The sequence below is a fragment of the Chionomys nivalis genome, chromosome 9, assembly GCF_950005125.1.
Source record: "Chionomys nivalis chromosome 9, mChiNiv1.1, whole genome shotgun sequence".
NCBI classification, from domain to species: Eukaryota; Metazoa; Chordata; class Mammalia; order Rodentia; family Cricetidae; genus Chionomys; species Chionomys nivalis.
In genome coordinates this window covers 20,563,423-20,589,593 of record NC_080094.1, presented here as the reverse complement: position 1 = coordinate 20,589,593, position 26,171 = coordinate 20,563,423, and the positions used below count along the sequence as shown (strand labels likewise).

Genomic DNA, 26,171 nt, shown 5'->3' with positions numbered 1-26,171 from the left:
ACATCGGCCCTAGGATGTGGAAAGAACACAGCTGCCTCCCGGTCCAGCGGATGGGGCGGGTGTAGGTGGGCGGTGCCCTGCTCCCCACCATGCCCTTCCCCCTCCCGGTCCAGCGGATGGGGCGGGTGTAGGTGGGCGGTGCCCTGCTCCCCACCATGCCCTTCCCCCTCCTGGTCCAGTGTGGGGTGGGTGTGGGTGGACGGTGCCCTGCTCCCCACCATGCCCTACCCCTCCCCTCTCCTTCTGTTCCTGCAAGTTTGAGTCCTGTGCTTGGCAAACAGCTCTCCTTCTGCTCCTCCTTCTTTCTGCTTTCCTCAGAGCTTCCTCTGCATCCCGGACCCTGGGGCTCTCTATCCGAGGACCCCTGCCTGCCCTGGCCTCCTGCTCAGGCTAGACTTAATAGCTCAGTTGACTCTGATCTCCAGGGGAACAGGCCGCAGCCTCAACCTAACTCAGAAGCCTGCGTACAACAGGCTGTGGAGAAAGGTGCTGTCTCTTCGGAGTGAGAGCTACATACATGGGCTCCAGAGCTCTAGGCCTGTTGGTTTATTTCTCTCCAAGTCTCCCTCTGCTTAGTCCTCCCACACCTGTGTGCGCTTGTACTTGAGTGTGTGCGCGCATCTGTGTGTGTGTGTGTGTGTGTGTGTAGGGCTCCCCTGTCTCGTCCTTTCTAGCTTCACTTAGCTCCGTTCCATTTTCTTTCCAGACATGTGGTTTTGCCTGATGTGAAAGGAACAAATCTGTTTTTTTATGACTGAACATATAGGAGATACGGAAAGAAAAAATAGGAGTCTCAAATGTCCCTTTTCCCGAGGCTAGGGTCTGTCCACAGCACTCGCTGTCAGGTGTGGGAAGGGGCACGTGTGTCCTCCCCCCACCTGCCTGCTCCTTTGCTTCCTCCCAGGCTCTCTTATTCCAGTCAGAACTCTGTCCCTCTCTGCCTTTGCCACTGTCTCTCCGGTCTGTTATTGAGACTCTCTCCCTGCCCCGTCCACTTCTGCCCTGGGTCCCTCCCCACTCATTTCTTCATTCACTTTTCGAGCCTCACTGAATTTAGCCACCACTCTGGAGTCCTTGCAGGACGTTGGAGTGCCTGCATCCATATGTCCCTTGGTCACTGTCTGCTTGTCTTTCTTCTGCCTCCCTGTCTATGTGACCCTTTTCACTTCAGCTGTGTGTGTTTCCACATATTGTCTCTCTATAGCTGCCTCCCAGGTGCTCTCCCTATCTCCCTGGGGCACTCACAGGTACCTTTGCTTTTCAGAAAGTAGAACACAATCTTTTTCTAAATTGTCGGCCCTGAGTACAAAAAGCTTTGTTACCTTTGTAATAAGAGAAAGCAAACAAACATCCCTGCCCTCACCACCATGAGGATGGACTGAGTCCATTGTAGTATTGTTACTGAGTTGTGAAGGCTGGGGTGGAACAAGTGTGTGACTGTCTGTCCCTCCCCAGCTTCCCTCTCTGTGGTCCCTCTCTCCTCAACCCTTTTTCTCAGTGAATGGCTGACCTGGGGACATTCTCTCCTCAGAACTCAGTCACCCACACCCTTTCTCAGAGCAGGAATCTGATCCCTTTTGGAGGAGGGCTACCTTCTGGACCATTTGTCCTCTCTCTATAGGTGCAGGACAAGCTCTCCCGGTTTTGGAAGCCGTCCCTCTCCTGACTCTGGTCTCCAAGGTTTCTCCCTTCTTGGAAGAGCCTTGGGAGAGGGTTGGCCCTTTGCTTCCATCAGCCTTGTTTACTCCAGCGCTTCCACCAGCCTCTCCCAGACTTCCCACCACGTCATGGTCATCAGTGGCACCCATGTTGCCAGTTTACTCTATTTATAAACTTTTAACATTCATTTATTGTGGGCTGGAGAGATGGCTCAGTGGTTAAGAGCATTGCCTGCTCTTCCAAAGGTCCTGAGTTCAATTCCCGGCAACCACATGGTGGCTCACAACCATCTGTAGTGAGGTCTGGTGCCCTCTTCTGACCTGCACACATCACATACACACAGACAGAATATTGTATACATAATAAATAAATATTTAAAAAAAAAAACATTCATTTATTGTGTGTGGGGGAGGTATAGGTATCAGAGTGCCACAGTGCTTGTATGATCATTGGACAATTTGTAGGGTTTTTTTTCGCCTTTGACCACATGGCTCCTGGGGTCCAACTTGGGTTGGCATCAAGCGACTTTATCTGCTGAGCTATCTCTCTGGCCTTTACCACTTTATTTCGTATTCTATTTTATCTTTTGAGATATATGTCCCAGGCTGAACTTGAACTTGAACTCAGCACCCACCTATCTCGGCCTTCTGAATCCTGGGATCACAACTGTGCACACTTGGCTCCTAATGCATATATGTTATCTTTTATCTGTTTGGGCTCGGAGTAGCATTTCAGGGGGTGGGGAGTATGTGTGTCTACATGTCTCAGCTAAGCCATCTCCCCAGCCCCTTCACAGCCGCACCTCAAAATTGTTCTTAAATCCAAGAGCATCCATGGAGTGTTGGGTACTACTTGTGGCTAGAGGAGAGACAGAGGGTACAAGGACCTGGAGAGCCCTCCCATCACTTCTGCAGACTCACACTCCCTCTTTCCTCTCGATTTCCCTTCTGATTAAAACAAAAAATTAAGGTTTTTTTTTTTTTTTGGTTTTTCGAGACAGGGTTTCTCTGTGGTTTTGGAGCCTGTCCTGGAACTAGCTCTGTAGACCAGGCTGGTCTCGAACTCACAGAGATCCGCCTGCCTCTGCCTCCCAAGTGCTGGGATTAAAGGCGTGTGCCACCACCACCCGGCAAAATTAAGGTTTTTTTTTCCCCGTGTGTGTGTGTGTGTGCGCGCGCTCGCTGTTTTTTGCAACAAGGTGCCCCAATACAGCCCAGGCTGGCTTCTAACTTGATATTTCCCTGCTTTAGCCTTCTGAGAACACAAAAAAGTTTTTAATTATCTATAGGATACAAAAAGAAATTCTCAGGCATAGAATTAAAGCATGGCACAGGGCTGATGTTTCCTCCTATCCTTCCCAAAGGATAGTACACCGACCAGCTCCAGAGACCCACCCACACAGAAGTACCTTCTCACTGGGTGAACGCAGCTGCTTGTGTGTGTGCTGGGTGGGGGGGGGGGTTAAAATAAGTGTGTGTGTGTCATGAGCACAGGTATGCATGCCCACATCTCCAGAAGACAGAGAAGGACATTGTGTTTTGAGACAGGGTCTTTCACTGGTCTTGGAGCTAGGCTCTTATCCACCACTTCCCCAGCCCAGCCAGTGAGTTGTTTTTATCTGGTGTTATCTAGTGTCTCTATGGAGTGTGGTGAGGTCCTGGTGGGGGTCACCCAGCTCCCCTAACTCAGGGCTGCCGTGTCGCTGGTTTGAATTGGCCACAGTGGTGGAAGAGGGCAGAAGACAGACAAAATGGAGCTTTTTTCCTTTTCCCCTTCACCGGGGCAGTTTGTCAACTTGCTGCGGACACAGGACACCTTTTTAAACACCTGCCAGAGCCCTTCCAGAGGAAAGGTGGCCTGGGTTTGCTTTGCCCTCCTGTGCATGTGAACTGAGTGTTTTTCTTTTTCCTTCAGGGTGCAGGAGGTTGCTGCCAACACCTGTGCTCGGACAGGTCTTTCTGCCTCATTCTTCTCGGTTCCAAGGTGCTGTCAAGAACTTGTCCACCGTGTTTCTGTCAGTGGGTCTGTCTGAGCATGAGCTAACCACCTCCCTCACTTCATTCTCTCCTTACCACACACCTCCTCCTCTCCACATTTGACCCCAGAGGTCGCACCTGGTATCTACTTTGGGTGAACGTGTGAGTGGAGCTACCTTGACCTCTCTCTTTACGGTTTTTCTTCGTCCATTTTCCTCCTTCCCTTTCTCATCTTCCATGGGCACGCGCCCGCCTGCCCCCTTGCCTCTGGAGGGTCCCACTCCCCCCCTCAATTTCTTTTGTAACTTCATTATTGATGTTCCACCCTCCTCACCCCTGCAGCTTCTGCCTTCATCTCGCTCAGCTGTGCTCCCTCGTCTTGGCAGAGAATTTATTGGATTTGGCTTGGAATCATTCTTGCATCATCCCTGCTCCGCCCTTATGTGTGTCTGTGTGTGCGGTGCGTGCATGCACTTTCCCCTTTAGCTCCTTCTCTCTCTCTTTCTGGAGTTTGTAGAGTTTTGCAGTTTCCTGTATTCCCCAGCATGCTTGAGTGTGTGCTCATGCCCCTGCCTGTGAGCCCCATCTCTCAGAGCAGGCTTGAGGCTGGGTCCTGCTACAAGAGTGACTCATGACCCTGAACCAGGGTCTGCCTGTCCCCGCACCTCCTGCTCACTTCTCACATTTCCTTCCTTTGCAAGCTCACCTCCTGCTGTCTGTGAGGACCCCTAATCTCTTCTTGTCTCCTGACGCTCTCCACCCACTTTCTCTGGCATACACCACAGATTCAGGGCTCAAATTCATTTCATGGTCTCCGTACCCACGACCAGCATGGTTTCCTCCTCTGCCCATGTTCCTCGAATATGAAGCGGGCTGTGCCCTGGCAAGTCATCGTTCCTCTCTTGTTATGTCCTCTCTTAACCACAGGAGAGACTGGAAAGGAACCCTGAGACCTCAATTCTCTTCCAGCCCAAAACTCAAGCCAACATTGGTAACAGAGCCCAACCCTCCTAGTACCCACTCAGGATCTTGATAAAATCCCCCAGAACCTATTTGGTAGCCAAACTGCACCTACCTTTTGCCTCTTCATCCCCGCTGGCCCATTGGGCCCCAACGGATATTGAGAATTCATCCTTGCCTAATCCACTGTCTCCTCCTGGCTTTTCTCCCATCCGTGGGTATCCCTGCTCCAAATAGTCTTCCTGTTGGCTTCTGAGGCTTCCTCCCTATGAGACAGTGATTGCTGCCTTGTGTTTTTTGTGGGCACAGAGCTGCGTTTGTACACCCATGCCCGTGAACATGAACTAGGGGACAAGAGCTTGTGCACACCGAAGAGGTTCTTCCTCCCTTCCTACAATGGCTTTCACATCTTTACTCTTACCTTCCCAGCCCCTTACTGTAGTGTAACAACAAAGCTGCAGGCACCTCTTTGATTCCTCCAGCTATGTACAATCCTGCCAAAGCAGCCAGGGCTCCTCCCCAGCGCCTAGGGACAGTGCTTTGCTCCTAAGCAGACGCCACCACGCTGTCTGTGTGCTGCCTCCTTCTACAGCTTCACTTCTTGCATCCACACCAGCTTGCATGCTTGCTTGCTTGAATGCTTGCATGCTTGCTCATTTTCTTTCTAAACATTTATTAGTTTATGTGTAAGGGTGTTTGGCCTGCATGTAAGTCTGGGCACCACATGCATGCCTTATGCCCATGGAGGCCAGAAGAAGCTGTCAGATCTCCTGGAACTGAATGACAGATGGTTGTGAGTCACCGTGTGATTGCTGGGAATCAAGTATGGGTCTTCTACAAAAAAGGGGAGCACTGCTCTTAACCACTGACCAGCACCAACACCCCAGTTCTCTAACTCCCCTGTCTGAGAGGTCAGCCTCTGCTGGCTTAACTGGCCTCAGCCGGATCCTCACTGCACCCCAAATTTTGCTTCATGGCTTTCTAGATCAACCCAAGTTCTTCCATGCTTTGAGACTTCTACTCTGTCCCTAGCCACAGGAACCTCTTACATGAGGTGGTGCCGGGGTGTAGGTTATGTCTGTCTCTTGGTCTCCTTGCACTTATTCTTAGTTAGCTCCTGGCCTCGCTAGCTGAAGAGGGACGGTTAGACCACAGGCACACGCTCCTGACAGCCAGGCCCAGGTGTGCGTTTGGGGATCTTTTCTTCCCACCAGACCACAGCATCTCCAGGGCAGGGTCTGTCTGAGTTGTCCCCAGTTCTTAGCACCTGCCAGGGAGGATGGCAGGACAGACAGGGTGTCTGTCTGTGGCTGGCTCCTTTCCCACGCTGTCTCGTATTCCCTTTGGCTTCCTTTTTCATTCTCTTCCTTTGAAGAATTAATTGTTCATTATCTCAGTGCTGGTGTGAACATGTTTGACTTAAAAACAGCTTTGAAACATCATAGGAAAGATTAAAGTCTGCTTTGAACTCCCTCCCAAGTGTGGGCTCGGGACTGATCTTCCTGTAGGATTCACAGTTATTATATTGGTGTGAATTGTTCTGGTAGATGAATAGGTGGATAGACAATGATCGACAGGTAGATAGAAAACAGATATATGCATACATACTAGGAAGGAGGGAAGACGGAAGGAAGAAAGGCAGGCAGGCGGCACAGCTCTCCTGTGTCGGTCTGGCTATTGCCGCTGCAGTCTGAACATGTCTGTCAACAGACCTCTCCATCCAGCAACGCCTCGTGGCCTCAGACTTGTCAGAACTTAAACCCAACTCCCTCTTTTATCCTCTTTCACCAGGGGCAGCCTGGTTAGGCTGACCTCCCCTGTCAGGGAGTATCGGGTCCCCTGCCCTTTTGACGAGGTAACAGCAGCTTCTGTGAATGGCTTCTCTCTATACCTTGCTTGCCTTTGGTCCCTGCCCAGTCTTTGTCATCAGGTGCCTGTCCTGTCTGCCTGCCTGATGCATGTGCACACGCATGCTCCTCCAGGTCTTCACACCTCTCTTTGCCCCCCCTCCCCGTCCATCCTCCCTGCAGATCCAGCCTTTATGTCTACCACAGCCACGCCTGTCTCCCACCCCACCCCTGTCACTATTTCTACTTGCAGCTGGATTTTGTTTTGTTTTCACATTTTAATTGTCATTTGCTGGGGACTAGAAAGTCCTATGCCCCCACTCATCCTGGCATCCATCAATCTGCCTACCTCAAACCATGAGCATTTTCTAGAACCTGGCATCTGGAATGGCCTGCATGTGTGGGCCTGGATGTTTCTTTGGTTTGGATGGCAAGTTTCTCCTGAAATGCTCATGTTTTAATACCTACCTCCAGTTGGCAGAGTCCATCACTGAGAGGAGACTGAACTCTGGGGACTCTGGCTTCATCAGTTGGCTGATGGATTCAAAATTTGGTAGTGTTACTGGGATGTAATGAACTAGGAGGCGGGGCATGTTTGAAGGGCATAGGTCATTGTGGGCGTGTCTTTGAAGGTACCTTGTTCCTGGCCTCTTCTGTTCTCTCTGCTCTCTGGCTGTCTTGGGGCGAGCAGCTTTGCTCTCTGTGTGCTCTTGCTGCCTCAGTGATCTGCACTATCACAGACGCTAGCAGCAGATTAGCCGATCGCGCATGGATTCCCTGGAAACTGTGAGCCAGATAGCTTAAGTTGTTCAAATGATTTCTCGTGGATGAAAAAGTAGCACAAACCCCTCCCCTGTGTGCATGCCAGAGCCTGCCTTATTCCAGCCACACACTATACTGCCCTCCCGAGGAGCCTACTCAACTTTTTTTTTTTGGTTTTTCGAGACAGGGTTTCTCTGTGGTTTTGGAGCCTGTCCTGGAACTAGCTCTTGTAGACCAGGCTGGTCTCGAACTTACAGAGATCCGCCTGCCTCTGCCTCCCGAGTGCTGGGATTAAAGGCGTGAGCCACCACCGCCCGACTTCTACTCAACTTTTTGCTTGTGTATCACTCCTGCTGTGTGTGCACGTGTGTATAGGTATACAAGATATGTTATGTACATGTGTATGTGCATGCAAGGAGTGCTCTGTATGCTATATTTGTGTGTGTATAATGTGCCATCTGTGTTATTCCCCAGAAGGCCCCTGAGCGTAGCTCGCCTGGGGAACTACATTTCCCAGGAGCCCCTAGCATTCCACGCAAAGGCTGCGCAGGCCCAGAACGTGGCGTTTGACGCACGTGCGTGGAGGACCCCTTAAAAGCTGGAACGCCGTCCATTCGTCCTCTTTTCCCCTTCTCTCCCGCACGCTGCAGTAAACCTCGCGCGCCACGTGGGTTTTGTTGTGTCTTGCATCCTCCTTTCGCGTCCAAGAAGAAGAAGACCAAGAAGAAGAAGAACAATCTGTATATTTTGTACATACAAGGTATGTGTGTGTACATGTGTTCTGAAGAGTGTGTACACCTATGTGTGTATGCACACATGTAGAGTGGATGTGCATATGTACATGTAGGGAGTGCCGTGCGTATGCATGTATGCATTCAGGGTGTACATGCATGCATAAGTGTGCACTGGCATGTGTGTGTGTACCTGGCATACATGTCTATATCCATGACATTTCTTTTTTTTTTTTGTTTTGTTTTTTTTTTGTTTTTTTGTTTTTTGGTTTTTTCGAGCTAGGGTTTCTCTGTGGTTTTGGAGCCTGTCCTGGAACTAGCTCTTGGAGACCAGCCTGGTCTCGAACTCACAGAGATCCGCCTGTCTCTGCCTCCCAAGTGCTGGGATTAAAGGCGTGCGCCACCACCGCCCGAAAATCTCATTTTTTTTGAGAGCAAAACTGTGGTTGCCAGGAATCGAACTTCTGACCTTTAGAAGGGCAGCCAGGATTCTTAACCACTGATCTATCTCTCGAGCGCTCCATGACATTTCTGTATGTGTGTGAATATGCAAAATATACATGAGTGCATACAGGGGTTTATGTGAGTATATGTGGAAGGTATGCGTGTGTGCCTGTGCATGTGTGTTCATGCATTTGTACTTGCAGGATTTGTACATGCATGTATACATGCAGCCTCATCTCTCTCTAAACCATGGTTTGGGTTGGCTCCCGCTCCATCATTCTTATGGGCATTTCGTCTTCTGGTCTGTCCCTCCAGCTGCCCAGGGTGAGGCTAGTTCATTTTGGGAGGCTCTGCCTCTCTTCTCCTACCTTTCACACTCCTGGGATGCCCTCATCCTGCCCTCCTCCTGGCGCTGCAGCCTCCCTTCCCTGTCCTGCCAGGTTGGAGCCTTCCACAGGTGCTTCACACACAGAGGGTCAGCTTCTCACATTGAAATGCATTTCTCATTAGCACAGCAGCTGCCGGCTGGAGGTCTCAGCAGGAGCCCGAGCCTCCTGACTCTTCCTGCCTCTGGCCTCCCACAGCCCATCTGTGCTGCCCTCTTTCTATGCCACCTCCAAGGCCTTTCAGCCCCTGCTCCTGACAGGTCGCAGCATCTTGTGCACCTCTTTTGTCCTCAGCATCAGCTCCTACTTCTCTTCATCCTACACTGACCTCCGTTGATCCAGGTCCCCTATGACTTCCTGGTGGCCTCAGACCTTATACAGTTATCTCTCTGTTTCCTCCTGGCTGGGGCTTCTCCACACTGGCTTCCTGGGCAGACAAACTTCACTCAGAACTCATCCTTAACAGCATCCAGTAGAGGATGTGAATGGAGCCAAACCACAGCCCAGGTTTGACTTTGCTTCTGCGGGGAGAGATACTTTAAGTGCACAGCTGATACAGACATTAAAACCCTTTAACATTTTTGCCTCATTGTTTTGCACCCCTTTTGTTTGTTTTAATTTTTTTTCTGTTTTTTAATTTTTTTCTGATGGTTTTGGGTTACATTTGTTTTTCTGCTTGCTTGTTTCTTGGCTTGTCCAGGAACCTTGGGTTGGACCTAAGACACTGCAGACTTATGGCATTTCCTTGTCCCTAGGTTAATACTGGCAAGACAGCAAACTACATGTTAATTGCCTCATCATTTGGAACTTGACGAATAAACTGTTTAAGGGTAGGTCCCCAGCAGCCTTAGTTCATGAGCCGGTTCATTCTCGCACTAGAGCCAGGATATGGGCCCTGGGTGCTCACCAAGAACTAGGTTAAGAGGACATTAAACCCAGGCTGAAATTTCTCAGTCCATGTTCTTAGTGCTCCAGAATTACTGGCCAAGTAAATAAATAAAAAAAAAAAAAAAAAAAAAAAAAGGCTGGGGGCTGGACAGTGATGGTGCATGCCTTTAATCCTGGCATTTGGAAGGCAGAGGCAGGTGTATCTCTGTGAGTTCGAAGCCAGCCTGGTCTACAAGAGCAATTTTCAGGACAGGTCCAAAGCTACAGAGAAGCCCTGTCTTTTAAAACAAAAACCAAAACAAAAATAACTGGGTATCATGGCACGTGCTGGGTATCCCCACACTCAGGAGGCCGAGACAGGAGGATCCCAGTTCAGGACGAGCAGGACCACCCAGTGAGATTATCTCAGAAAAACAATCAACAACAAAAACAAGTGAAGAGCCCAGCCTGGGGGATTTGGTCACCGCCACACAAAGTGGACTAAGGTTCTCTGAATTTCATTCTACTCAAATGCGTCTTCTTTCCCTTTCCGGTGCTGGGCATAGACCCTACTTCTCGGACACACCAGTCAAGTGTCCTACCTCTAAACAACGTCCCAGTCAAAAGCTGAGTCTTAGCCTCAGCACTGGGTCTCTGGGAGAAGCCTAGCATGTTGGAACCATGCAGACCTGGTTTCTCCATGTTGAACAGCTACTAGTTTATCTCTTTTCAGTCCCATTTCACATCTCCAACATTCTGTCTGGAAACCTTGTAACTCCTCGCCCAGCTCATCTCAAGGCCGTTTCTGACTGTTTATGTTGCTGTGAGCAGGTGGGAGTCACAAACTCTGCCACCCACTGCCTCCGTGCCTCCCATCACCCCCATTTCCAGTGTGCTTCTCCCCTTCCGCCCTCACCACTGGCTCCCCGAGGAAAAGTCTTTTGACATTTTCCCAAAGGACTCCTCAGTTCTTTCTCTTTCTCTTCAGTCTTGCTTCTCTCAGCTGTGTGTTCCCGAGGCCATTCTCAAACTTCAGGTTTTCATTACTGTAGCTGTCCACTTCCAAATATCATAATATCATTTATCTGCCGCTGTTCCTTGGCCTGCAGTGTTCTCTCAGAGTGTCCCTCCCAGGGCATGGCTGCTGCTCCCTCCCCACAGAAGTAATAATGCCCAAATTCCATGCTATCAATCCTGTTTTGTCCTGTTGGCAGCGGCGAGTCACGGGGTCCTGGCCACCTTGGGCTCTGCTTCTGGAGGGAGGCTTGCCAAAGAATTTGCAGACATAGTTTAAAACCACCACACTTGCTGTTCAAGGCCCCGCGTGACCCAGACCCCTCACACGTCACCTCTGAAGCTTCCCTGAGAAATCTTGGAGAGCTGATCAAGTCCAATTGGACCTAAACCCGCTCTGGGCTTCCAGGGAGTGGGCTCTGTGCATTTTGGGCTGGAGATCTGGGGAAGGACATTATACTTTCATGGTGTGTGACGGCACAAGGGCCCAGGACTGCCCCGGTGTATTGCAACACTCAGGCCCCTGGTTTCCTCTCCCTGGGAATCAGTTTCTCTGCAAATGACAGGGAGCTGGGTTGCCAGGCAGACTAAACAAGATGGTGGTGGGGTTGAAGCCCAGGAACATCTGGCGTTGGCTGAAGGACGCCTATCACATCGCCGTGCTGACTGATTGGCGCCAGCACAGATTGATTTCCTCCTACTTCAGCTGGTTCCTAAGGGCCGTTCAACCGCCCCTTCCCTGGTCTCCCAGCTTCTTCCCTTCCCATCACCACAGCTGTTCTGATGCCTGTGTCCCTGGGTGGGCAAATGGAGGCTGTTGTGGCCAGTCCCTCCCTCTCGGGCCTCTCCAGTCAGGAGCCAGCACCTTCCTGTGCCTGTCTCCTCCTGGCCTCGCACCCTTTCCCTCCCATTTCTCTTCTCCTTTCCTCCCACAGAAGTGCTTAGCTGCTTCCTTCCGTCCATGGCCGCGTCCTCCTGGGCAAGTTTCTCTAGTAAGCCATCCTGTCTCACTCTCCTGCCACAGTCTCCCCTGTCCCTGAGGCATTCTCAGTGGTCACCAGGCTCCCAGCTCTCCCAGCCACCTTCTTCCTGGGAACTTTCAACGTGGTGCACAGCGAAGTGGGACAGGATTTAGCTGGCCTTCCTGGGACCCCCTGCAAGTTCTTCTAGGCTATGGGGATAAAGTTACCAGTGAGGCCTAATTCCTTCACTCAGCTCAGCCCAACACTGAGGTATTGTTCCCTTCTAATCCCGCTACTCAGCTGGGTCTTGTTATTATCAGTGTGGGTTCTCCAGCTGGCTTCAGACCCCACTCCAGGTTTGGCTTAGGCCTGGCTTTACACACTTGACAACCGCTTTGAGTCACTCTGAGCTCCCAGGGCATTTGAAACCTCCCTGGCCAGTGTTGTCGTCAAGTGTTCCTGTGTCTGAAACCCCTAAACAGCTCTTCTCTGCAAGGTCCCAGGGCTGTCGTCTTCCTTGATTTCTTACCTGTCTCTGGGTCCCTCCGTTCCCACCCCTGTCCTCGACCCTGGTGCTGTAAGCCCTTAGCAGCTTAAATAAGTTGATGGCACTTAAATTCTTGTCACAGAGTCTTCTGCTGGGTCAGGGAACTCAGCTATGATGACTGGTCAGCTTCAAGGAACATGCTTTGAGTCCTGTTGGGATTCTGCCACCCACTGCGTCCTTGAGCCATGACCCTGGTGGGTGCACCAGGCTCTTCCCAGCCCCAGGGGTCCAGGCTTGTCTGCTGTGGTCTTACTTCCTTTGCTGGCCAGTTTTATGTTGACTTAACACAGGCTAGAATCATCTGAAAGGATGGAGCCTCAACTGAGAAATGGCCTCCATTAGATTGAGCTGTAGACAAGCCTGTAGGGCATTTTTAAGTTAATAATTAATGTGGCAGGACCCAGTCCCCATGGGTGGGGACATCCCTGGGCAGGTGGTCCTGAGCAATAGAAAGCAGGCTGTGCAAGCTATGAGGATCAAGCCAGTAAGTAGTGTCCCTCCATGGCCTCCCTGCCTCTAGGTTCCTGCCCTGTTTGAGTTCCTGTCCTGACTTCCTTCATAGACAGTGATGTGGAAGTGTGAGCCAAATAAACCCATTCCTTCCCCAGTTGCTTTAATCATGGTGTTGTATCACAGCGAAAGTCACCCTAGCTAATCCGCTCCCCCTCCAGCCGGGAACCCATCGTTCCTTTCCCCACTCAGCAGCCTCCCAGCGGACCTGACACTCGTGGGCTGAACATTAGAACTTCCAAAGTCTCGCCAGCACTGCTGCAATGTGCAACACTCCCAACCCCACATGACGCTGAGCCGCCCAGACAGGGAGCAAGGGAATGGATGTTCATGATCCAACGCAAAGCGGTCCAGTCTTCCCAAGCTGCTTGGCACACCCGGTGTAGTGAGCCAAACCTGTAGTTCCACCGGCTCCAGAGGCCGAAGAGGAAGATTACAAATCTGAGGCTTGCCCAGGAAACTGAGCAAGACCTTGTTCAAAGTAAAAATGGAAAAAGCTAGGCTTTGGGATGTAACTCGGTATTGAAGTGTGGTCTAACATGCGGAGCTGTTGTCGGAAGCTGCTCGTTTGTTCCCAGCCGCTTAGACCCGAAATAGTTACTCAGAAGATATATTATTTGCGACACTGTTTGGCCCATAGCTTAAGTGTATTGCTAGCTAGCTCTTACATCTAGAATTAACCCATTTCCATTATTTTATATTTTACCATGAGACTCGTGGCTTACCGGCAAGGTTCCGGCTAACAGCTTGCATCTTTCCTCTCAGATGGCTACATGGTGTCTCCCTGACTCTGCCAACTCTCTCTCTATATATATCTTCTAGCCTGGCTATACGCTGTTAAGCCGTTGACCAAAAGCATCTTCTTTATTTATTAACCAATAAAATCAACACATATACAAAATGACTTTCCACACCACAAAGCCCTGCCTGGTTTGGTCCCCAAACCACACTGTCTCTGGTAAGTATCTCTCTTTTGCCCTCTTTTGGCTCACAAATATTTATATTATTATTATTATCATATTATTATTATTATTTCTTTTTGGTTTTTTGAGACAAGGTTTCTCTGTGTGGCCCTGGCTGTCCTGGAACTCGCTCTGCAGACCAGGCTGGTCTCAATCTCAGAGAACCTCCTGCTTCTGCACTCCCATCCCCACCCCAGCACTGGGATTTAAGGTGTGTGTCACCACTGTCCAGCTTATTTCATTATTTTTTAATAATTGTGTCTATGTGCGTCTGTGTTCATAAGTGCGAGTGCCTGTGGAGGTCACAGACATTTGGGTCCCCTAGGGCTGGAGGTCCAGTCACTTTGAGAGTTGCCCTGTGTGGGTGCTGGGAGTGAAACTTGAGTCCTCTGACCTCTTGGCATTTTGAAACAGGGACTTGCTGGCTTAAGCTGATGCTGGACCTCTGACCTTCCTGCCCGTGTCTAGAGTAGTGTGGAATTACAGACTAGCTACTATGCCTCCTTTAAAAAATGTATGTAGCTAGCCAGACCTTGTTATCCACGGTGAAATCTGTGCAGGCTTTTATCTATTTTATTTTATTTAGTGCTGGGGGAATCCAGGGCCAGGGGTTCTACTGCTGACCTGACCCTTAGCTCCATGTTTATAGCTACATTCTGTGGGGTTGTGTAGTTATACGTGTTTGTTAAAATCTGCACAGCAAAAGAGTGAAGGTCATGGCTATGCTATATAAATTATACCCCAGCCAAACCAAGTTAAAAAAGAAAACTCTCTGTAGCATGCAAATTGGTTTAGCAGCTTTGTTAATCCCTACAGAAGCAGCTCCATCTTGAGAATATGCCAAACAGAACTGGATGTATAGGGTCCCCGGGGTGGGTGCATTCAGAGTGTCCATAGCATCCTCACCAGTCACACCCTAGCTCTGGGAACCACCCACACACTCAGCGACAGAAGATGGATAGATAGATGGGCCCACTGATGTATTCACATGAAGGAATCCTATGTGAAACGAGAAATTATAGGGCCTGGGGCCATGGCTCAGTCGATAACGTGCTCGCTGCACAATCATGACGTCCTGCGTTCGATCCCAAGACCCTGTAAAAATCTGGCTGTGGTATCATACACTCGCAATCTCAGCACTGGGGAGGTGAAAGATGGCTCTTGAGGAATAACACCTGGTATTGACCTGTGGACTCCACGTGTATCTACCCCCAGGAATACACACGTGCACACACACACACGCACCCCCCCACACATGCAATCACACACAGGCACACACACATGGCTGAATCTCACAGACATACAACATACATTTCATGAAAGAAGCCACTGAATCAATCACATGAAGTTCAAGAACAAGCAAAGCTGTAGGGTGATAAAGTCTTCTGGGAGGAGGGTGCAATAGAACCTTCTAGAGGGCTGAAATTGTTCTATATATTAGAAATTTCTATACAGCATGCAAACGTGATTAAAGATTCAGCGAGCCACACTGGCCAGGCGTAGCGTGCTCCCAGGTGTTTACCTAATCGGGTACACCCAGCACTTGTCACTGGGAACCACAGGTGGTGGACCAGGGGTGGGAAGAGAGGCAGAATAACATGAGGGTACCTACAAGACTACCCTCATCCATAGATGGAGACCTACAAGACTACCCTCATCCATAGATGGAGACCGCTAAGCCTCTGCAAGGACACCAGGGTCATATTCCACATGAAAGAGAGCTGCTTTAATTAAGTCAGGCTCAACCTAACCCCTGTGATTATCTGATGATAATCCCCGTGTCCGTACCCTCAGCTCCATCTGCTCTCCAACTGTCACATGCTTAATGCTCCCCTCTCCTGCTCCATGAGGACCGGTATCCACTGGACCCACCCCATTCCTGTCGGTTGTTCTCAAATGACCCCCAAGGCCCCCCCCCCCCCCCGCAAGGCCACACTCAGGAGCATCGTTCCTTCCTGACTCCCACCAGACTTGGCAGCTCACAGTCCTCAGTAACCATGCCCACCTTCTGGAAACACCTTCCCTTGGGTGCCACTGGGACCCAGGCCCCAGCTCCTACCTGTCAGCCTCTTGGAGTTTGTCTTCAGGGACACCCTACGCTCCCACCTGTCTCTTGCTGTGGTTCCAGGATGAGAGCATACAGAACAATGGGGCCCTAGGTGGGAACCAGGGCACCCAAAACGGAGAAAAAAAGGAGGGCATGTCTGTCTACTGCAGACTATTAGCGGACAGACATCAAGGAAGCCATCTGCCAGGAGTCACAGAGAGGAGGAATGGGGGGCAGAGAAGCCCTGCCTGAGTCCCCCAGCCCTCACAGCTCTCCCCAGTCTAACACCTGCTTCCACAAAGTGGGATGCTACTGAGATTAAAGGGCATGTCATGAAGGGGGCTCGCAGAGGTTTGGGAGACAGTGTTGTCCTGTGAGAAACCTAGAACCCCTCCCCAGCATAGCCTCCCTCCCTCTTTCCCCAGGTCCAGAAGGTTCAGTAATGTCCCCTTTGACGCTTAGTTGATTTCGGTAATTAGGAAAGACTGAGCCACTCACTTTATGTGAGTGTTTATCGGCAGCTGCCAGGCTTCGTGCACTTTGCCAGGTGCTGAGGCCCTTCAAAGGAGGAAGACGGGGGCTCCAGCTATGGAGTGAGGCAGGACGCTGTGGACGCCAGTTGCTACTGAGCCCCGGAAGACGTTCAGCTCATGTTTCTTGGCAGAGGGAAAATGATTCAATTTTTGCCATTCAATAAAATGCATATTCTCGTCCACTCATTTCCACAGCTGCACAGTGCCCCCCAAGCCTGCTGGTGCCTCTGCTGCCTCCCTCACTTGGTGCCATCCTTCCTTCAAGTGTCAGTATGGCAAGCTTATTTTTTGGTTCTAGGTTCCAGATTTCTACAGCATGAGTTTTATTTTCTGTGCTAGCTGCCTCTGTGAAGGGGACCCAGGGGCAAGAAGGACAGGAGACAGGCTTTTCACCGGGCAGTTTCTTTTGAATTTTGCACCATATAAATCTTATATATTTATTTATCTATTTATTTATTTTTGTTTTTGAGACAGGGTTTCTCTGTAGCTTTGAAGTCTGTCCTGGAACTAGCTCTTGTAAATCAGGCTGGCCTCGAACTCACAGGGATCCACCTGCCTCTATCTCCCGAGTGCTGGGATTAAAGGTGTGTGCCACCACTGCATGGCTTTATCTTTTTATTTTTTTAAATATTGATTTTTAAGATTGTCTATTTAAAAATACCTACCTGGCTGGGTCTGATGATGCACACCTATAATCCTAGCACTTAAGAGACAGAAGAAGACTAATCTCTGAGTTTGAAGCTAGTGTGGTCTATATGGTGAGTTCCAGGATAGCCAGGGCTACATAGTGAGATCCTGTCTCAAAAAACCAAACTACACCACCAGCAGCAATAACAAACTCCTCGGAAGCCTAGTGTCGTGGAGTTTGTGATCCCAGCACTCAGGTGGCAGAAGCAAGCAGGCAATGGTTAAAGACCAGCCTTGGCTACACAGCCAAGACTCTACTTCCTAGTCTGGCAGCTCTCATCCCAGAGTCCAGTTTGTCTCCTTTGGTCAGAGTTCCCTAGTGTCCCCTGGAGCTGCTCTGGAAAAGATCCCCAAAGCCTCCCCATGGGTAAGCCAGCTCCTTGGTTTCCTTGGGCATGGGCCACTGTTATTCAGCCTTTGGGGTGCTCTGTGTCCTGAGCTGGCAGGCCCTCCAGCCCACATCTGTCTGTCCCTCTCCTCCAGCCTCTGGAATCTTGCCCTGTGTTGGCATCTCTAGTGCTGCAGCTCCTAGTGGGCCCTGTGACCTCTGGTGTACAGGCCACACCTGTTTCTGTCCTGCCTGAGGTCTGCACTTATGACGGCGCTTCAGGGTCCAGTCCATCTGTCTCTAGGACACCCCGCTTGTTTATCCCAGGGATGGCACACTGTGTGTCTGGATTGCCTGGCTCAGATCTGTCCTCTGTCACGCTCCTGATGTGGGACAGTTTCTCCTGTACCTGTTTCTGTTTGAAGAGACACTCTCCGGCTTAGCTGGTAAACAGCTTGCCCAGTATGCATCAATCTCTGGGTCCTATTACTGGCACTGCAAAACCTGGGCTCCCTGGCCCGTGCCTGCAACCCCAGCATCCCAGGAAGGCAGGAGGACCAGGAGTTCGAGGTCATCCTTTCTTGGCTACATAATGAGTTCAGTCAGCTATGAGACGTCTTAATTTTTTTTTCTTTTTTGCTGTAAACCAAGCTCTCAGGGCAGAACACATCTGTGAGATGCAAGTGTCCCGGGTCAGCTCCCAGTCTTCCACTTGCAAGCCCTAGCCCATGGCAGGATCTCTCCATTGCCATCCAGTCCATTCGGAGTGCAGGAGCTCAAGGGTTTTATCTGACACATCCCTTCCAGGGCACGCCCCATCACAAACGCTGGCCTACCCTGCTTCTAAACTGTCTCTGTCACCACACCCTGCCTGGTCTGCGGTCTCAGGAACTTGTTCTCATTAGCTCATCAGTGTTCTACTAATTGCCAGATCAGAAGGAAAGATTCGGCCTTCATCGGTTTGGATTTTCTGCTACATTTGGTCCTGCTGATCCCATTCTCCTAGAAATGGTTCACTAGCTCGGTTTCCATGGCAACCTGGTCTGCCTGCTCTGCTCACGTGCCATGTGGTGCTGACATTTCTTTTTCTCTGATGCTGTTGCGAGAGTCTTGGGCTCCTCCAGCCTCTGAAATGGTGGTGTAAAGGCCCTGAGAACGCTGCCTGGGAACTTGTTACCTCTTTATTTCCCTGAGGAGGGTTAGATTTTCAGTGAGCACCTCATATCTCAATTGAGATATCCTGAGAGCCAAGCTATTAGACCTAGGCCCCTGCTGGTCAGTTCTCCCAGGTGTCCACAGGCCTCTCAAAGTCAGCTTCACTCTGTTTCCTTCTCCAAATCCCAGGGAGAGCTCCATAAAACCTAACTCAGAGACTAGGGATGAGCTCAGAGGGCAGCGTGCAAGCATGAAGCCCCGGCTTCAAGTTCCAGCACTGCATGGTAACAATCACCTGTAATGCCAGCTCTTGGCAGGTTGAGGCAAGAAGACCAGAAGGTCAGAAGCTCAGGGTCATTCTTGGCTACGTAGTATATTTGAAGCCAGCCTGAGTCACAGGAGACCCTGAATAAAACAAGGTAAAACAACTCATAACGGCGCACGCCTTTAATCCCAGCACTTGGGAGGCAGAGGCAGGCGGATCTCTGTGAGTTCGAGACCAGCCTGGTCTACAAGAGCTAGTTCCAGGACAGGCTCCAAAACCACAGAGAAACCCTGTCTCGAAAAACCAAAAAAAAAAAAAAAAACAAAACAAACCCCCCCCCCAAAAAAAACAACAACTCATAACTCAGTCTTGCCCACTCAAAAGTCTTCTCTGGTTTGGCATTGCCTACAAGGTTAGATTCAAGTTCTTTAACTGTGAGGGGCTGTGACACATGGATGTTTTCAGCTGCCCTTCCCATTGTGTCCCATCTCATCTGAAACTCCGGGGACTCCTAACAGGCTGTAACACCTGCCGCTAGGTTCCTGCTCTGTGCCCTGGTCCCCTCGGTCGGAGAGCCTTCTGGTCTCTCTAAGTCCCCATTTTTTGAGACAGCAACTCAAGTAGCAGCTTCTCTAGGAAACCTCTTTCTGACAGCTCACCCCCATTTCTGAGTCCCCAGAATGAGGTGACACTCCCCACCTGTCTTCTGGCACATTCGAAGTGGTAGATCCATTCTTCCTAGGACAGTTCTGATGGCAAGCAACAGACACAGGGATTCACTGGCTCAAGGAGAGCAGAATTCTTTCAAGCTTCTGGAAAACTGGAGAAGTGAGAGATGGAGAATGTGTACTACTTAGTCATGGCAACATAGAAACCATTTTATCATATGTGTGTGCTGAGGTCTAGCTTACACGCAAATAAATCAACACACAAAATGTACTATCAGATGGATTTTGACACCTGTATACCCTTATCACAAACCAAGAAAATGGCCATACCCATCAACTCCTGGGATTCCTTAAGTCCTTTGTGACTCCTCACACTCCATCCTGCCTACCCCTCTCCCTCCGTTCCCCAGGCAACTGCTGATCCTGCCGCTACAAACCATCTGTAGGATTCTACAGTTTTAGGCAGAAGGACCCATAGCCCATTTACTATAGTTTCATTTGGCTTCTTTCCTCTGTCATTATTTGAGGTTCTCCATGTTGTGTGAGTAGCTTATCCACATTCACTGATGGCTGGCCGTCCATTGTGATGGCTTACCCATTCTCCCAGGGCTGGATGTGTGGGAAGTTTCTAGTTTGGGGCTTTTACAGATAAAACTTCTCTGAATGGTCATGGGCCAGTCTTTGTAGTGGCCCGTACTTTCAGGTCTCTGGTTAATTCCCAGAAGAATGACTGGACCATACCGTAAATGTGATCTTAAGCGGCCGGCCTCTTTTCCAAAGTGTCTGTGCCATTTCGTACTCCTACCCTGCAAACCGTGAGAGTGCCAGTCGCCCATGTTCCCACCCACACTTGACAAAGTCACTGCTTTTAATTTTGGACATTCTAATATGTGCACCACCAGTGGTTTTCTCTTCTTTCCTGTGTGTTAGTACATGTACGTGCCATGTGTGTGGAGGTCAGAGGAGGCTGTTAGGTGCCCTATCCTCTGTCGTATTACTGCACACTGAACCAGGATCTCTCATTGAACCTGGAATTAGGTGGGTCGATAGTAAGCGTCAACAAGCTTCCTGTTTCTGCCCCCATCGTGCTGAGTCTATAAGAGCACATGATCATGCCCAGCTTTAACACAGGCATCAGGGATTCTCATGTTTGAGCAAGCGGCCAGGTGCTCTTACCTGCTGAGTCAACTTCCTAGCCTGCCTCTTGTGATTTTAACTTGAGTTTCTCTGCTGCCAAATGGTGTTGAGGCTTTCTCATGTTTGTTTCCATCTGTATATCTTTTTTTAAAAAAATATTTATTTATTATGTATACAATATTCTGTCTATGTGTATGCCTGCAGGCCAGAAGAAGGCACCAGACCCCATTACAGATGGTTGTAAGCCACCATGTGGTTTCTGGGAATTGAACTCAGGACCTTTGGAAGAGCAGGCAATGCTCTTAACCTCTGAGCCATCTCTCCAGCCCCTGTATATCTTTTTTTAAAAAAAAAAAATAAAATATTTATTTATTATGTATACAACATTCCTTCCATGTATGCTTGCAGGCCAGAAGAGGGCAGCAGACCTCATTACAGATGGCTGTGAGCCACCATGTGGTTGCTGGGAATTGAACTCAGGACCTCTGGAAGAGCAGTCAGTGCTCTTAACCTCTGAGCCATCTCTCCAGCCCCCCATCTGTGTATCTTGAAGGACATGTCTGTTCAAATCTTTTGTTTATTTTTTGTATTTGTGCTTTTTTTTTTTTTTTTTTTTAAATTTGAGTTTTGAGGGGGCTGGAGAGATGGTTCAGAGGTTAAGAGCATTGTCTGCTCTTCCAAAGGTCCTGAGTTCAATTCCCAGCACCCACATGGTGGCTCACAACCATCTGTAGAGGGGTCTGGTGCCCTCTTCTGGCCTGCAGGCATACACACAGATAGAATATTGTATACATAATAAATAAATAAATATTTAAAAAAAAAATTTGAGTTTTGAGACTTCAAACAAGTCTTTCATTAGATATATTATTTGTAAATATTTCCTTCCAGTCTGTGGTTGGTCTTTTTATTCTGTTAGTGGCTCTCTCCAAGTGCTTAAGTTTTTATATCTTCTGCAGTGCTGAGGATCAAACCCAGGGCCTTGGGCACGGCGAGAGAGTGCTCTACCACTGAGCCAACAACAGCGTAAGTTTCTTGATTCTTATGATCTGCTATATCTATTCTTTTATATTTTCATTTAATTTATTTATGTATTGTGTGTGCGTGCATGCATGCACAAAGGCATGCCACTATGGACATCTTGCGGGGGTCTGGTCTCTCCTCCCACCGACCCATCTCAGCCCTGTTAGTTTGTCCTTTAGGGCTTCTGCTTTTATCACTGTGTCCTCTCAAGGTGAATTTAAGAACTGTTTGCCTAACTCTGGGAGGTATACATTTTCTCGTACGTTCTGTTCGCCACAGTTTCTGGTTTTCTCCATTTTATGTTCTGCTTTTATTTTTGTGGCTGAGTTATTGGGCTTTGGTATTGCCAAGAAGAGAGACCTCACTAACATGGTCATCTATGTGAAAAGTAAAAGCCCGAACCTTCCCTGGCTCCTCCTTGATTTTGGATTAAAATCCCAGGCTCCCTACAAAAGGCCTGTGACAGAGTCCTGGCCCAGCAGACCACCCTTTCCTCTCTGGCGTCTTCTCAAGCACTGTACTCTGCACACACTGACCAAACATCTTCTTTTCTGTAAACTCAGGGGCACAGCAACCCTTCTTCTGGACCAGAGAGCCAGGCTGAAGCAAGACTCGGCTGCCCTCTGGTCCATAGATTATGGTTTTGACTTGGGGACTGCAGCCAGGACCCACTGGGCACCTCCCATTTCTAGCCCTGCGCTCTCACACCGCCTGGCACCCGGGCCTCACTCTGCACTTTTGCAAGGTTTTTTTTTTTGGATGTAATTTTTGTTTCCACAGTGGAAATTATAGCCTGTATACAATTTCACTCTGGCTTCTCTGTTGCTATTCACTTTTTAAAAAAAATATATATTGTAAGAATTTTCTAGAGTTTTTTTAAAAAAATACAATTAATCCATGAAGAATAGTCCAGAGCTTTTTGTAAAAAAAAAAAAACAATTAGTCTTTAAAGAATCGTCCACGTGAGTGAATCTAAAACAATCTGCTTAGCATGTTCCTGATAGTTGGTTATTTTGGTTCTTTCTATTTTTTATTATAAACAAGGCCACACTTCTCTTTGTACATAAATCTTTTGTCAATCTGAGATTATTCCCCTCAGATGAGGCGCCATGAGTGTAATTACTGGGTCAAAGGCGGAAGTAATTTACATTCCCATCACCAGAACTGAGTGTTTCCTCACAGCCTAGCCAGCATGGGGTATTCTCATTAAAATTTCCCTCTTCACTCAGTGACGGGCAGTGTTATCTTGCTGCTGTTTTAATTTACTTTTTAAAAAATAATTAGACATTGGAAAATAGGTTCAACCTATGAGCTGTAAGAAATTAATCTTCTGTTAATGAGTGTTCCTACCCGTTTACATTTATCCAGCAGTGACTTGAATTTTTAAAACTCAATTTGTGTGGGCTCTTAAACACCGAGGATATCAGCCTCTGCATGGGGCTGCAACATTATTTTCAATTTTCCTACAATTAAATGTAGAAATTTCAAACCCTCTCTCTCTTTTCTTTGCACTTGCTTTGTTTACTGTGAAGCCTAGGAGTCCCATCCAGAGAATTCCGGGAGAGCTCTTTACTCAAGTGTGCTTTTTTTTGTTTTGTTTTGCTTTTTAATTGAAATCTTTAATCCAACTGGACTTGATGCTAATATATGACATAAAACAAAGAAGAACGTGGATTTGCTTTCTCAAACAACGTCCCTCACACCCTCTCTTCACTGCTGAGGGTGGGGTGCCCCTACTACACTGTGCAGAGCGTGCAATGATTTTTCTCTCTTTGGACTCTGATTTTTCATGTCCTTTTCCTCACTCTCTACCCTCTGTGTGAGCTTCTGGGCACACTGCTCTGTAGACTTGGCACCTCCGTCTTCTGCCCTGCCTGGGCTGAGGCACTTGGGTGGGCTTTTGTGAGTTCCAGGCACAGAAAGCAGTTGTTAGGAGTAATGTCTAAACCATGGCCTGGGAAAAGAAAGCCACGGCTCTCCAGGACTGGCTCTGGGGCTTGAAAAAGCAAAGGTTCGTGAGTCCCCAAAGCTTTAAGATGGGAATCAAAGCTAAACCAAGTGGCAGAGTCTATGTGGAGAGAACAGACTGGGAATAATTCACAATGCCGTATCCTGCGCCCCAGGGAGGGGTAGGTAAGACCTGGTAGGAGCAGGGCATCCAAAGGATTCTTCTAGAACCTGATACTGCTTGATCCTCCACCCTCAGAAAAGGCCCATCCCTTGTCTTCTAAGTTCCAAGGAGAGATCCCCCAAGCAGAATCCTCAAATCTAACCTGGTGCTTATAGGAAAGGCAGAATGGGAGCCCCAGCATAACCTGTGGGGATCATGGACACCCGAGGGTTGATGGAAGCAGACTGGAGTCCCCCTCTGTCTGCACAGTGCTGCACACCAGTCTCTAATCACGAGTCTGCTCAATGGGCTTGGGGTTCATCTGCCTGGAGAATTAGAGATGGTGATACCCTGGCACCGGTCATTGGCTACAAACCCTGGGTCCACAGTGGAGCCCCGTGTCTCACTGGGGCCCTTGCCCTTGGTGACCAAGCCACCAGACACACCCTATCCTTCCCAACCCCTTTCCCCCGGCCACACTTAGTTTGCATACATGGTGTTTGTGTATTCCACCGGTTGCAAGCTTTTAGGCTAAGAATTATTGACCTTACATTTCAGGCATTTTATTTAAAATCAGAACATACTTCTTTGGCAACCACCCACCAGCTGTCCCAGGCTGTCTCATTCAAACACAAACAGGATGGAGATTCCTGCTAAAGGGAAGACACAGTTAAGTCACAAAGGGCCCATGTACATTCCCTGGAAGGAAGCAGGGCACAGGTTTCTCTATAAAAAAACACATATGGACTTCTATCTGGAAGATAGCTCCTTCCCCAGCGGCCTCCTCCCTTGGAAGGCCTCATTTAGCTAATGGCACTTCGCTCTGCAGTGAATTGGGTCTCACAGGTATCTTCCTCTGGGAAAATTGGTATGCAGATATTCTTCTCGATCCCATCGTCCTCTCTGGCCTTCTCCCACACTGAGTGGTCCCTTGGTCACCCTCATTTCTGACTCTTCTTCAGGTCCTCTGAAACCCTGCAAACTGGCCCCAAAGCCCAAGTCTAGGGCCACCAATCAGCCTTGGTGTCCCCTGGCCTCCTGGCATGGCCTCTTTGTCCTTCTGGAAGCACTCTCCCTGCTGGGCTCCTGAGACCTTCCTGGCAGAGACCTCTGTTCCCCCCTTGACTCTCTCCCCCCTCCAAATTCAGCCCCTGCTGGTCTGTCTGGGAAGGCCTGAGCCTCTGTCCTCATGAATTCTGTTTCTGTGTGTTCATGCATGTATGTGCATGTGTGTATGGAGGACAGAGTTTGATATCAAGTGTCTCCCTCAATCACTCTTTATCTTATTTTCTGGACACAGGGTCTGTCCCTGAACCTGGAACTCAGCAGGATGCTCCAGTCTTTTGTCTTCCCAGAGTTGGATTTGCCTGGCTTTTTATGTGGGTCCTGGGTATTCAAGCTTGGGTCTTCACGCTGGAGTGGCAAGCACATCACCAACTGAGCCAATTCCCCAGCTTTCTATCTTCCATCTTCCCTCCCTCCCTCCCTCCCTCCCTCCCTCCCTCCCTCCCTCCCTCCCTCCCTCCCTCCCTCCCAGACAAAGTTTCTCTGTATAACAGCTCTGGCTGTCCTGGAACTCACTCTGTAGACCAGGTTGGCCTTGAACTCAAAGAGATCCACCTGCGTGCTGGGATTAAAGGTGTACACCATCATCGCCTGGCCTTTATAATTTTTTATTATTTATTTATTTATTTTTGGTATAGAGTCTCTCCATGTACTTCTGGCTGTCCAGACACCATCATCGCCTGGCCCTCTTAATTTTTTATTATTATTTATTTATTTATTTATTTATTTATTTATTTATTTTTGGTATAGAGTCTCTCCATGTACTTCTGGCTGTCCAGAAACTCAGAGATCCACCTGCCTTTGCCTCTTGAGTGCTAGAATTCAAGGCATGTACCGCCATGCCAGGCATACACTTCATTTCCTAATGTCACTCGACCTACCTCACCACCTTCCCTGAAGCCTTCTGTCTCCATCTGAGACCTCCTCCCTAGTCCCAAGGCCTCTCAAACTCAAGGTATTCAACAGACAACTCTTTGTCCCCAGCCTACCCCTTCCTCGAATTCTCCCTTCATATGGAAATACAGCACTGACCAGTGGATGCCAGGGGACTTTCTCTGGGGTCACTGCTCCTTCCCTGTCTACTCCAAAGCTCTGACCTCCCACAGGTGCCCCATCTCTCAGTTCTTTTCTGTTCCTCCACCTGTGTTCAGTCCAGGTGTTATCATTCCTCTGGGTGACAGACAAGAGGCTGTCCCCTCGAAGACCTCCCCATTGCCCTTCTGTGCCCACCATGAGGGAGGACCGCAACACACGGATCAGGACATGTCCTCGTGCCTAAACATCCATTCATGCTCTGGGACAAAGTGCCAAACCTTCCAAACTGGATGACCTCCATTGCCCTGAGTCCTGCTTGATCCTGTCATCTGTCAGCTCTCAGGGAAGCCTCAGCAAATCCTTTGCCCTGTTCAGGATCACCATTTAGTCTGCAGGCTTGACAAGGGTCTGTTTCCCCATCTGGACTAGAAGTTCTGTGAGGTCAGACTGTTTCCTCTCCACGGTCTCCCTCTTAGCCTACTGGAGAGGCTCAA

General features: G+C 49.2%; 1 long non-coding RNA gene across 1 annotated transcript; it reads left to right on the top strand.

Moving 5' to 3' along the window:
• Positions 1-7,838: 7,838 nt before the first annotated feature.
• LOC130881037 (uncharacterized) lies at positions 7,839-25,003 on the top strand. The gene is made up of 3 exons (XR_009057695.1): positions 7,839-7,964; positions 21,404-21,470; positions 24,878-25,003. It is a non-coding gene; the product is annotated as an uncharacterized LOC130881037 (long non-coding RNA).
• Positions 25,004-26,171: the final 1,168 nt, after the last annotated feature.